The 12267-nt window shown below is 41.0% G+C and overlaps 2 protein-coding genes and 1 pseudogene across 2 annotated transcripts in view; 1 reads left to right on the top strand and 2 right to left on the bottom strand.

Moving 5' to 3' along the window:
* Positions 1 to 12267, bottom strand: part of THUMPD1 (THUMP domain 1 NAT10 acetyltransferase adaptor) — a 45888-nt gene that overhangs the window by 1490 nt on the left and 32131 nt on the right. The window contains exons 5-7 of the transcript XR_004067646.3: positions 11931 to 12075; positions 11065 to 11157; positions 9937 to 10022 (exon numbers count right to left, since the gene is read on the bottom strand). The gene's annotated coding sequence lies outside the window, so the exon portion shown is untranslated. The remainder of the gene's footprint in view (positions 1 to 9936; positions 10023 to 11064; positions 11158 to 11930; positions 12076 to 12267) is intronic.
* The window catches only part of ACSM3 (acyl-CoA synthetase medium chain family member 3), a 78715-nt gene that overhangs the window by 1485 nt on the left and 64963 nt on the right, over positions 1 to 12267 (top strand). The window lies entirely within an intron of this gene.
* Positions 1045 to 2887, bottom strand: LOC134757493 (NADH-ubiquinone oxidoreductase chain 5-like; annotated as a pseudogene).

Consider the following 12267-nt stretch of genomic DNA (forward strand, 5'->3'; position numbering starts at 1 on the left):
CAGAACGTAATACTCTTCTGGAAATCAGACATGCATGCCCTGCCTTCTCAACCAGGGACAGCTAGATTGAGATATCAGATAATTCTAATTTCTTTAGCCTTTAGAAAAATATGATTCAGGCCAATTATTTTCAACCATGACAAATCAATTAAGTTTAAGAAAATACATATTATTACATACAAACTACACGTATGTGTGAATAAAAGCTGTTCACCTATTATTTTGCTAACTGGCCTGACACGGTGGTTTAAGGCAGAAGTCCCCCAGCCTTTTTGGCGCTAGGGACTGGTTTCATGGAAGACCATTTTTCCATGGTCAAGGGGGAGAGGGAGGGATTCGAGCTCATTACATTTATTGTGTGCTTTATTTCTATTACTATTAAATTGTAATGTATAATGAAATAATTATACAACTTACCATAATGTAGAATCAGTGAAAGCCCTGAGTTTGTTTTCCTGCAACTAGACAGTCCCATCTTGGAGAAATGGGAGATAGTGACAGACTATCAGGCATTAGATTCTCATAAGGAGCCTGCAACCTAGATCTCTCACACGTACAGTTCACAATAGGGTACGCACTCCTATAAGAATCTAATGCCACCACTGACCTGACAGGAGGCGGAGCTCAGGCCATAATGCAAGTGATGGAGAGTGGCTGTAAATACAAATGAAGCTTTGCACACTAGCCTTGCCACTCACTCCTGCTGTGCAGCCCACCTCCTAACAGGCCATGGACAGGAACCGGTCTGTGGCCTGGGTATTGGGGATCCCTAGTTTAAGGGCCTTAACATAAATGTAGGCTAACATAAGAACTGAGATCTCCACATCAGGTTTACAAAGTGCCCCAAAGTTGGTAAGTTAACTTTGCAGTTTCAAAACCTACATTTGTAAAATAAGAAGATTTTTATTTTACAAAGATCATGTGTGTATTTCAAGTGCTATAAAAACCTTTATAGATGTATACTATTCTTGGATATATACATTACACTTTATAAAAACAATTAGAATCCATGCAGCAGATACACATGGTAAAAATGCTGACTTACAGATCAAACATTTTTCTTTAACTATGACAATCCAGATAGCCCAGACATCCATTTTGAGCCTTCTCACAAATGCTTAAGTTTAATACAAATTACCAATAAGTTGTCCTATTTAGTGCGAAGAAAATAATATGGGTACTATAGACAGCTGTTAAGAAAGTGGTGAAAGAGTAATAAAAAGGGCTCAGGTGCTGGTGTACAATGTGTTTGCAGCTTTGATGATGAGGTCTTTGGAGTAGAAGCCTGTGAGGAAAGGTATACCTGTAAGTGCGAGGTTGCCGATCACAAGGGAGGAGGAAGTGAGGGGCGAGTCTTGAATAATCCTCCTATTTTTCGGATGTCTTGTTCATCACTGAGGCTATGGATGATGGACCCAGAACATATGAATAGTATAGCTTTAAAAAAGGCATGTGTGCAGATGTGAATAAATGCTAGGTGTGGTTGATTAATGCCAATTGTGACTATTATAAATTCTAGTTGACTTGAGGTGGAGAATGCTATGATTTTTTTTTTTTTTTTTTTTTTTTTTGAGACGGAGTCTTGCTTTGTCGCCCAGGCTGGAGTGCAGTGGCGTGATCTCAGCTCACTGCAAGCTCCACCTCCCGGGTTCACGCCATTCTCCTGCCTCAGCCTCCCAAGTAGCTGGGACTACAGGCGCCCACTACCACGCCCGGCTAATTTTTTTTGTATTTTTAGTAGAGACGGGGTTTCACCGTGTTAGCCAGGATGGTCTCGATCTCCTGACCTCGTGATCCGCCCGCCTCGGCCTCCCAAAGTGCTGGGATTACAGGCGTGAGCCACCGCGCCCGGCCTGCTATGATTTTTTTTTTATATCGTTTTGTGTTAGGGTGCAGATTGCTGTAAATAGGGTAGTAATAGCCCTGAGACATAATGTAAGGGTTTAGATTGATAAATTATTTTTTATTAAAGAGTGGAAGAGGATGAGTAGAAAAATTCCTGCTACAACTATAGTGCTGGAGCAGAGTAGGGCTGAGACTGGGGTTGCACCTTCTATGACAGAGGGAAGTCAGGGGTGGAGGCTGAATTTGGCTGACTTTCCTACTGCCTCTAAGAGAAGGCTAACCAGTGGGAGGGAGTTGGGGGTAGGATTTAGAATAAATATTTGTTGAAATTCTCATGTTGGAGGACAGGAGGAATCATGCCATAGCTAGAATAAAGCCAGTATCACTGATACGATTGTACAGGACTGCTTGAGGGTTGCTGCATTAGTATCTGCTCAGCTGTATCATCAGCCGATTAGTAGGAAAGATATAATTCCTACACCCTCTCATCCAATGAAGAGCTGAAAGAGGTTGTTGGCAGTAACCAGAATGAGTATTGTTATGATAAGTAAAATAACTAAATATTTGACAAAGTGATTGATGTTACGGTCTGAGTTTATATGTCATATTGAGAATTCTATAATAGATCAGGTAACAAATAGTGCTACTGGGATAAATATTGTAGAAAAGTAGTCTAGTTTAAAGCTTAGTGAGGGTTTAAGGGTCTGGATCCTCATTCAATGTCAGTTTGAGACAATGACTTCTTGGTCTGTACACATAAATGTTGTGGGGATAAGGCTGATGATAAAGGGACATGTGAGAGATGATTTTACATAATTGGGGTATGAGCCTTTTTTTAAATGTGCTGGTTAAGGTAACAATAATTGGTAAGATTAAGGGGACTAGGGCTGTTGTGATAGTGGAAGAATGCATGTTTGTTACTTTTATTTGGAGTTGCAACAATGTTTTTGGTTCCTAAGACCAACTGATGACTCTTATCCTTTAAAAGTTGAGAAAGCCATGTTGTTAAACATGGGGGCATGAGTTAGCAGTTCTAGCACACTTTTAAGGGACATAGTGGAACTTCTCCAGAAGGAGGAGCTCTAAAACATTAGTATTTCTCTAGATTTAAGATGTCTAGGCCATTATCTTATGGAAGAATAATGAGCCCAGCAAATGTTTAAAAATTAAGAAAAAACCTAAAAAGTGCTGATTTCTGCATTTACTCAACTTACTCAAAAAACTGATATATTTCATAGAAATAGAACTGGAAAGGTTCCAGTAGTTTAACTTCTACATCCATAATCAATACTATACATGAATACGTGGGCAAGAGGTTACAAGATTCCACCATGAAAGGTAACTTGCAGCCCTGAGGAAGAATAAACCAGTTCATACTTTGAGTTCTTCTCAAATTCACTTGCTGAATTCAATTGTGTAGGTTTGTTACTGTAATATTAATATATATATATTCCTTCCAGCAATTGGAAATTCCCAACAGACATACAGTCACTAGTGACAAGTAATAAATATTTGTTTTCTTTTTATTAGTATTATTATTATTATACTTTAAGTTTTAGGGTACATGTGCACAACGTGCAGGTTTGTTACATATGTATACATGTACCATGTTGGTGTGCTGCACCCATTAACTCGTCATTTAGCATTAGGTATGTCTCCTAATGCTATCCCTCCCCCACCCCACAACAAGCCCCAGTGTGTGATGTTCCCCTTCCTGTGTCCAAGTGTTCTCATTGTTCAATTCCCACCTATGAGTAAGAACATGCGGTGTTTGGTTTTTTGTCCTTGTGATAGTTTGCTCAGAATGATGGTTTCCAGCTTCATCTATGTCCCTAGAAAGGACATGAACTCATCATTTTTTATGGCTGCATAGCATTCCATGGTGTATATGTGCCACATTTTCTTAATCCAGTCTATCATTGTTGGACATTTGGGTTAGTTCCAAGTCTTTGCTATTGTGAATAGTGCCGCAATAAACATACGTGTGCATGTGTCTTTATAGCAGCATGATTTATAATCCTTTGGGTATATACCCAGTAATGGGATGGCTGGGTCAAATGGTATTTCTAGTTCTAGATCCCTGAGGAATCGCCACACTGACTTCCACAATGGCTGAACTAGTTTACAGTCCCACCAACAGTGTAAAAGTGTTCCTATTTCTCCACATCCTCTCCAGCACCTGTTGTTTCCTGACTTTTTAATGATTGCCATTCTAACTGGTGTGAGATGGTATCTCATTGTGGTTTTGATTTGCATTTCTCTGATGGCCAGTGATGATGAGCATTTTTTCATGTGTTTTTTGGCTGCATAAATGTCTTCTTTTGAGAAGTGTCTGTTCATATCCTTCACCTGCTTTTTGATGGGGTTGTTTTTTTCTTGTAAATTTGTTGGAGTTCATTGTAGATTCTGGATATTAGCCCTTTGTCAAATGAGTAGGTTGCAAAAATTTTCTCCCATTCTGTAGGTTGCCTGTTCACTCTAACGGTGGTTTCTTTTGCTGTGCAGAAGCTCTTTAGTTTAATTAGATCCCATTTGTCAATGCTGGCTTTTGTTGCCATTGCTTTTGGTGTTTTAGACATGAAGTCCTTGCCCATGCCTATGTCCTGAATGGTAATGCCTAGGTTTTCTTCTAGGGCTTTTATGGTTTTAGGTCTAACATGTAAGTCTTTAATCCATCTTGAATTAATTTTTGTATAAGGTGTAAGGAAGGGATCCAGTTTCAGCTTTCTACATATGGCTAGCCAGTTTTCCCAGCACCATTTATTAAATAGGGAATCCTTTCCCCATTGCTTGTTTTTGTCAGGTTTGTCAAAGATCAGATAGTCGTAGATATTCATCCCTGGGATGCAAGGCTGGTTCAACATACGAAAATCAATAAACGTAATCCAGCATATAAACAGAACCAATGACAAAAATCACATGATTATCTCAATAGATGCAGAAAGGGCCTTTGACAAAATTCAACAACGCTTCATGCTAAAAACTCCCAATAAATTAGGTATTGATGGGACATATCTCAAAATAATAAGAGCTATCTATGGCAAACCCACAGCCAATATCATACTGAATGGACAAAAACTGGAAGCATTCCCTTTGAAAACTGGCACAAGACAGGGATGCCCTCTCTCACCACTCCTATTCAACATAGTGTTGGAAGTTCTGGCCAGGGCAATCAGGCAGGAGAAGGAAATAAAGGGCATTCAATTAGGAAAAGAGGAAGTCAAATTGTCCCTGTTTGCAGATGACATGATTGTGTATCTAGAAAACCGCACCGTCTCAGCCCAAAATCTCCTTAAGCTGATAAGCAACTTCAGCAAAGTCTCAGGATACAAAATCAATGGCAAAAATCACAAGCATTCTTATACATCAATAACAGACAAACAGAGCCAAATCATGAGTGAACTCCCATTCACAATTGCTTCAAAGAGAATAAATTTACAAGGGAATCCAACTTACAAGGTATGTGAAGGACCTCTTCAAGGAGAACTACAAACCACTGCTCAACGAAATAAAAGAGGATACAAACAAATGGAAGAACATTCCATGCTCATGGGTAGGAAGAATCAATATTGTGAAAATGGCCATACTGCCCAAGGTAATGTATAGATTCAATGCCATCCCCATCAAGCTACCAATGACTTTCTTCACAGAATTGGAAAAAACTACTTTAAAGTTATATGGAACCAAAAAAGAGCCCGCATTGCCAAGTCAATCCTAAGCCAAAAGAACAAAGCTGCAGGCATTACGCTACCTGACTTCAAACTATGCTACAAGGCTACAGTAACCAAAACAGCACGGTACTGGTACCAAAACAGAGATATAGACCAATGGAACAGAACAGAGCCCTCAGAAATAAATATTTGTTTTCTTATTCCTAGTAGTGACCACGGGATGGGCACATGTTAACGGAAGAGAATGACAGGGTGTAGATATCAGCTCCAGTCATAGCCTTTCATTGACCACTTCTGACTTCTGTGTCTTTCTCCATCATCCAGACACTTACCACTTATCCCATCACAACCCTGTGCAGCCCTCCCACCATGTACTGGATGCTTCTACAAAAAGACCTTAAGAGGTACTTGGCAGAAATTTCCACTTGAACCACAAATGATAGCTACCATCCAGCATCACAGATCTCCCTTTTTCAGCACAGGGCAGCCCAGACTTTCTGAGTCTTACCACTACTGACATTTTGAACCAATAATTCTGTGTCATCGAGGGGGCTGTCATATGCATTACAGGATATTGAGCAGCATCCCAAGACTCTACTCGATGCCAGTAGCACCTCCTCCCCACCATCTGCGACAATCAAAAATGTCCCTAGGCTGGGCACAGTGGCTCACACCTGTAATCCCGACACTTTGGAAGCTGAGGCGGGCAGATCACCTGAGGTCAGGAGTTCAAGACCAGCCTGGCCAACATGGTAAAACCCTGTCTCTACTAAAAATACAAACATTAGCCAGGCGTGGTGGCACACAACGTGTAATCCCAGCCTCTTCGGAGGCTGAGGCAGGAGAATCGCTTGAACCCAGAAGGTGGAGGTTGCAGTGAGCCAAGATCGCGCCACTGCACTTCAGCCTGGGCAACAGAGCAAGACTCCATTTCCAAAAAAAAAAAAGTCCCTAGACACTGCCTAATGTCTCCTGGGGGGCAAAATTGTCCCCTAGTCTACAAACCACCGGAATATCCTCTAGGACAACTGGACATTTTTCCAGGAACAACCAGAGCTCTATAGTCCCAGAACTCCCCCTCAAAAAATATATCCTCTAGTACTACTTTTGAGAAACACTGTCATTTAGAACCAGCCCTCAAAAAAGAAAGAAAAGCATATTTATACTGCCTTGAAGAGAAGCTAACAAAGTTTGACTTGAAGGTTATATTCAATTTAGCCAAACTACATGAACATCCAGTAGAGTTACAATGTATATTTGTTTAATTCAAACTCAATACATGAGGAGAGAAAGGAAGAGAGGAGAAATTTAAGAAGTGCAGGCTTGTCCATCCTCTTTTGCCAACAAAGTGTGGATGCCCAAGAGGGAAAGTGCTATGCAAGACAAAATAATGCAAATACAAATCTTCTCTTTCCCTAGTCAGTGTCAACGCCTTTGGTCCTATGTGAGCATCTTGCTCACATTTCAATAGTAATTCAGGGACTATTCAACGATTATTCTGAATGCATATGATTTGTATTCTACCCACATCCTCTGGTTCATTTGGGGCCTCAGTGTTTGAGAAGCAAGCTGTTCTAGGCTTTCTCACCTGTCTTCAGTAACGCCAGTGGTTAAAAGCTAAGCTCAAAATCAAACAGGCAGGGCCCTACTACTTACTAATAGTGTGGCCTTGGACACTCAAGATAACCTTACTAAGCCTCCATCAACTCCATCCATAAGAGAGGATTAAGAGCCACCTCACAAGGCTGTGGTGAGAATTTAATGTAAGTGACTTGCTTGGTGAGATCACCTTGACAAGTGGGAGGTGCCTGGTACAGAGTATCATGAGTATCAACTCAGCCCTTTATTATTTGGAAGGCCTTGGGCAAGTTCTTTAAACTCTCTGAGCCTCAATGTCCTCATGTGTAAAGTAGGGGTTGAGAGGAGTCTAAGAATGCTTCTAAAGACCTTATAACCTAGCAACTGCTCAATCAGTATTAGCTGTTATATCATGTGGCTTGTAATAAGCACTTAGCATCATTAATAGCATTTTCTCCCACCTTTTAACATCTTTAATAGCTAAGTTCTCCTCCATCTGCTAAAACGTAAGCTGTCAGAAATTTTTGTTATAATCACTAATGTGCCCCATATGCCTAGAACAATGTCTGGCAATACAGTAGGTGTTCAACAAGTATTTGTTGAATGAACTTTCCTAAGACTTGCCTCTCCTAGCTTCTATGCTTGCTGCTTGAATGTCCTAATTATCTTGCAGGGAAAGCACTCAGGTTCCTCTCAAAAAGGCCCCATGCAACTCTGTCTCTCCAGATATAAATTCAAGAGGCTGCGGCACTGCTTGACAGGAGGGGAGGCCCTCACCCCGGAGGTGCTGGAGCAGTGGAGGGCACAAACTGGGCTGGAGCTACATGAGAGCTATGGACAGACGGAAGTGGTATATTTAAAGGGCAACATTTATGTTTAGTATATTTGGGGGCCTTTCTGCCCCAGGATTTTCAACCTGAGCCCCTGAAGTGCCTCCATCCCACTCTAAATTTTTACAGTTTCCCAGTATACCTCATCTTGCCAGTAGTTACCAAAACTTGCAAACTGCTCAGTTAGGTTTTGCTAAAGGGGTGATGATTATTACTCCACCATTCCTGCCTCCCCCTCATGCAGGAGAAATCTCAGGGGCTTTAGCAGGTGGGTGAGGCTCAGAACTGAGCAGCTCATCTTTCCAACTGTGCTGGGAAGAATCATCTGAGAGCCTCTGTGGGGAATTTATTCCAGGGTGCACTTAATGGAGTCTAAGGAGTAGTTTTCAAAGTGACCAGTGGTCCCCAAACCAGCAACATCAGCATCATCTGGGAATTTGGTAGAAATGCAAATTCTTGGACTCCACTCCACACCTAATGCATTAGAAACTCTGGCATGAGGCCCATAAATCTGTGTTTCAACAATGCTCCAGAATCTCCAATTTGATTCTAAAGCACACCCATGTTTGAGAACTACTGGTCTCAAATAGTATAATTCAGAAGGTGTGCTTAAATACTGGGAAAATCAGTCCAAACTGAATCTTAAGTTTCATTGTCTTGATATAGTTTCAGAAAATGAATTTTTGTCTACTTATGCAAAGTTTGTCCTCTCAATGGGAATAATTTGTGCCGATCAGAAAGGACAAAAAATTAAACCAGGCTCAATGGGGAAAGAATGCTTCACTATGATGTCCAGGTAGGTTGAGAAAATATCTGACCGGTTCAATAAAGCAGAAAGAATGTTTTACAGTTTTCTGCTATTCACTGTAAAACTATTCACAACCTGCTTTCATTTTGTGAAAAGAAAATTTTAAGAAAATCAATTGTTTCTTTCATTCTAGATTATAGATGAAAATGGCAATGTTCTACCACCTGGCAAAGAAGGGGAAATTGCCCTCAGACTAAAGTCTACACAGCCCTTCTGTTTCTTCTCTGAATATGTGATATGAGGATAGAAAGTGCTAGTCATGGCTTAATACAGACTTTGGTCCAAATTTCATTTCCACCATGTCTTGCTATGTAACCTCAGGCAAGCAACAAAATCTATTTCATCAGCAGTAAAATGCAAAGACTATCACCTATCACCTGAGTACTATAAAGATGAAATTCCAAATGTAACAAACTGGTTGCAGTGGTTATCCTCAGAAAGGACAACTGGACAGGGTAGGATGGGGGTGCAGTTGGAGGGTGCTAGAGGTGGAAGAGGGGCTTTTTATTATACTATTTGGGACCTTTTATATCTTATACTAGGAACTACCTTTTTTAAAAAATTAATTTCCAGCCAGGGACAGTGGCTCATGCCTGTAATTGCAACATTTTGGGAGGCTGAGGTGGGAGGGTGGCTTGGGCCCAAGAGTTCAAGACCAGCCTGGGAAACATAGTGAGACCCCGTCTCTACAAAAACATAAAACAATTAGCCAGGTGTGGTGGCACATGCCTGTGGTCCCAGCTACTCAGAAGGCTGAGGCGACAGGATTGCTACAGCCTGGGAGGTCAAGGCTGCAGTGAGCTATGATCAAGCCAATGCAGTCCAGCATGGGCAACAAAAAGAGACTCTGTCTCAAAATATAAAATAAATAATTTCCTTTAGAAGTACAATTTGTAATGTACTTGTCACTTAATGAGTGTTATACCCATTTCTGTTCTGACCAAACTAATCCCCAAATGTCATCTTTGATTCCTAGGACAGTCCAGAGAAAACTGCTGCCACGGTAAGGGGAGATTTTTATGTCACTGGAGACAGAGGAATGATGGACAGTGATGGGTATTTCTGGTTTGTCGGCAGAGCTGATGATGTCATTATTTCCTCTGGGTTTGTAGATTTGCCACTCTTAAGAGGCAAGGATTGACAGGGAGGGAGCTCTCCTACTGGAGGATGTGGTGGTCAAAGGCTTCTTTTCCTTTTCACGTACCATATTGGGCCATTTGAAGTGGAGAGTGCGCTTGCTGAGCATCCAGCAGTTGTCGAATCAGCTGTTGTCAGTAGTCCATATCCAATCTGTGGAAAGGTAGATGAATGTCATTAATTAAAGTAGCAACTTTATATTTTTGAGTTCTGTCCATTTGACCATGGTAAAGGCTGAACCAAAAGTGGTCATTTAATTCTCACTATGAGGCATGCATTTGGCCAAAATATAAACCAGGCAACCAACTTTACAATAAGTCGTGTCCCAAAGGGGAGCTATTAGGATTCTTTTGAAGGCAAGTGACAGAAACTCAACTCAAACTGCCTTAAGTTAAAAAAAAAAAAAAAGACATTTGGCTCATATAAATGACAAGTATTCAAGTACAGCCACATCCAAGGGTTCATATAAGGTTGGCAAGTCTTAGTCTCTCTCCATTTTTGGCTCTGCTGTTCTTTATGCTGGCTCCGTTTGAGCAGGTTCTTCCTATTTGATAGCAATCAACTCCAGACTTACACAGGTAAGTGTCCACCCCTCCAGGAAAGGACAGAGCTCTGTTTTCAGTCATTTCAAGTAACTCTCAGGACTGCATTTGCCTACCTTAGATCACATCTCTCACCAATGTGGTTCAGGGAACGATATATGCTGATCGGCCAGACTTGGATCATATGTCTATCATTGGAGGTAGGGGTTGGTGTCAATCCCACCAGAGAGGATAGGGTAATACTCTACAGGAAAAACTACAGTAGCTACTAAAAAGGGGGAACAGATACTGCATAAGCATATGCAGATTTCACTGAATAGGCAGCAGATTTCACTGAATGGACAACTGTCATGGAACTCAGAATACATTTTCTCACAGAAGCAAGGCAAATAGAAAATTGTGGCCAGTTTCCCAAACAAGTCTCATGAGCCTGTTTAGGACCAATGGGAAGGAAACTCTGGCAATGACAATAATAGTCTTAATTCTAGGAAGAAGCCCAATTTTCCTAATTTCCTTTCCTCATGGAAGTTTCCTACAGACACAGCAAGTGACAAAATTTCAAAAGTTTGTCTCTCAGCATCCTCCCATATCTGTACCTCCCTCTCACACACCAGTGAGCCTCTGCAGTGACACTATGGGTCCCCTACTCTTACCTCTTATACCCCCTCCACTCCCATTTATTCCATTCTCAGAAATAGTTTCCTCCTGCTGCCATGTTCTCATCCTCTCAATATAAATGATTTCAGCTGAAGAGCAGAAGTAACCACCAATTAGAATCAATGTATGAACAATGAATAATATAAATTATGCTTATTAACCTCAGTAATTATCTAATTGGTAGGTTTTTAAACAGTATTACAAAGAGAAGCAAACAATATGAGGCAAAAAACGACCTTATAGAGATAGATCAATCTTTCCTGAGAGTTTTTTGTTTCATTTTGTTTTGTTTTGAGACGGAGACTTGCCGTGTCACCCAGGCAAAAAGCAGGAGTGCGGTGGTGCAGTTATAGCTCACTGCAGCCTCAAACTGCTGGGTTCAAGCGATCCTCCCGCCTCAGCCTCCTGAGTCGCTAGGACTACACATGTGCATTATCGTGCCCTGGCTAATTTTTTCTTTTTAGTCTTTATAGAGATGGGGTCTCACTATGTTGACCAGGCTGGTTTCAAACTCCTGAGCCTAAACTATCCTTCTACCTTGGCCTCCCAATGTTGTGGGATTATAGGTGTAAGCCACTACACTCGGCCCCTTCCTGAGATTTGATCTCCCAGGATACACAGTCCTTCCTCCATTGAGACTCTTCAAACTCCCTTGAAACCACATATTCTCTGGGAGCTCCATTTGTCCCCCTGCTACATGCTTCTAGTGGTATAGATTCGAAGGAGTAAGTGGTCATCTATAAAGCAAAGACTGCCTGTGAAATAAATGGGATCACTCTGAAATGTTAAATACATGTGTGACCTGTAAATAGAACTTAGCTTTCTTGAACTGCTGCACTCCTCATACTCACAAACCATTTACCTGGAATTATTCTCAAAACCTCACTTTGTAATTGTATCCAAGCTTTGTTCAGAAGCAATCTCTGGCATTTGCAGTCATCACTCAAACTGCTATTAACAAACAGTAAGTACCTATGTTCAGCATTGGTTGCAGATCCTTGATGTGTCTGAAAAACAGAGCAAGATAAATTATCTGTTGCAGGTGGTGAAAGCTTTTGTTGTCTTAGCTCCATCCTATAAGTCCTACAGCCCAGAGAAATTAACTCTTGAGCTTCAGGATCATGTGAAAAAAATCAACTGCACCTTACAAATATCCAAGAAAGTAAGTATTTTGTCCAAAAGTTAAGTTTGGATGTTAC

Source organism: Gorilla gorilla, chromosome 18 (genome assembly GCF_029281585.2).
Source record: "Gorilla gorilla gorilla isolate KB3781 chromosome 18, NHGRI_mGorGor1-v2.1_pri, whole genome shotgun sequence".
Lineage (NCBI taxonomy): Eukaryota > Metazoa > Chordata > Mammalia > Primates > Hominidae > Gorilla > Gorilla gorilla.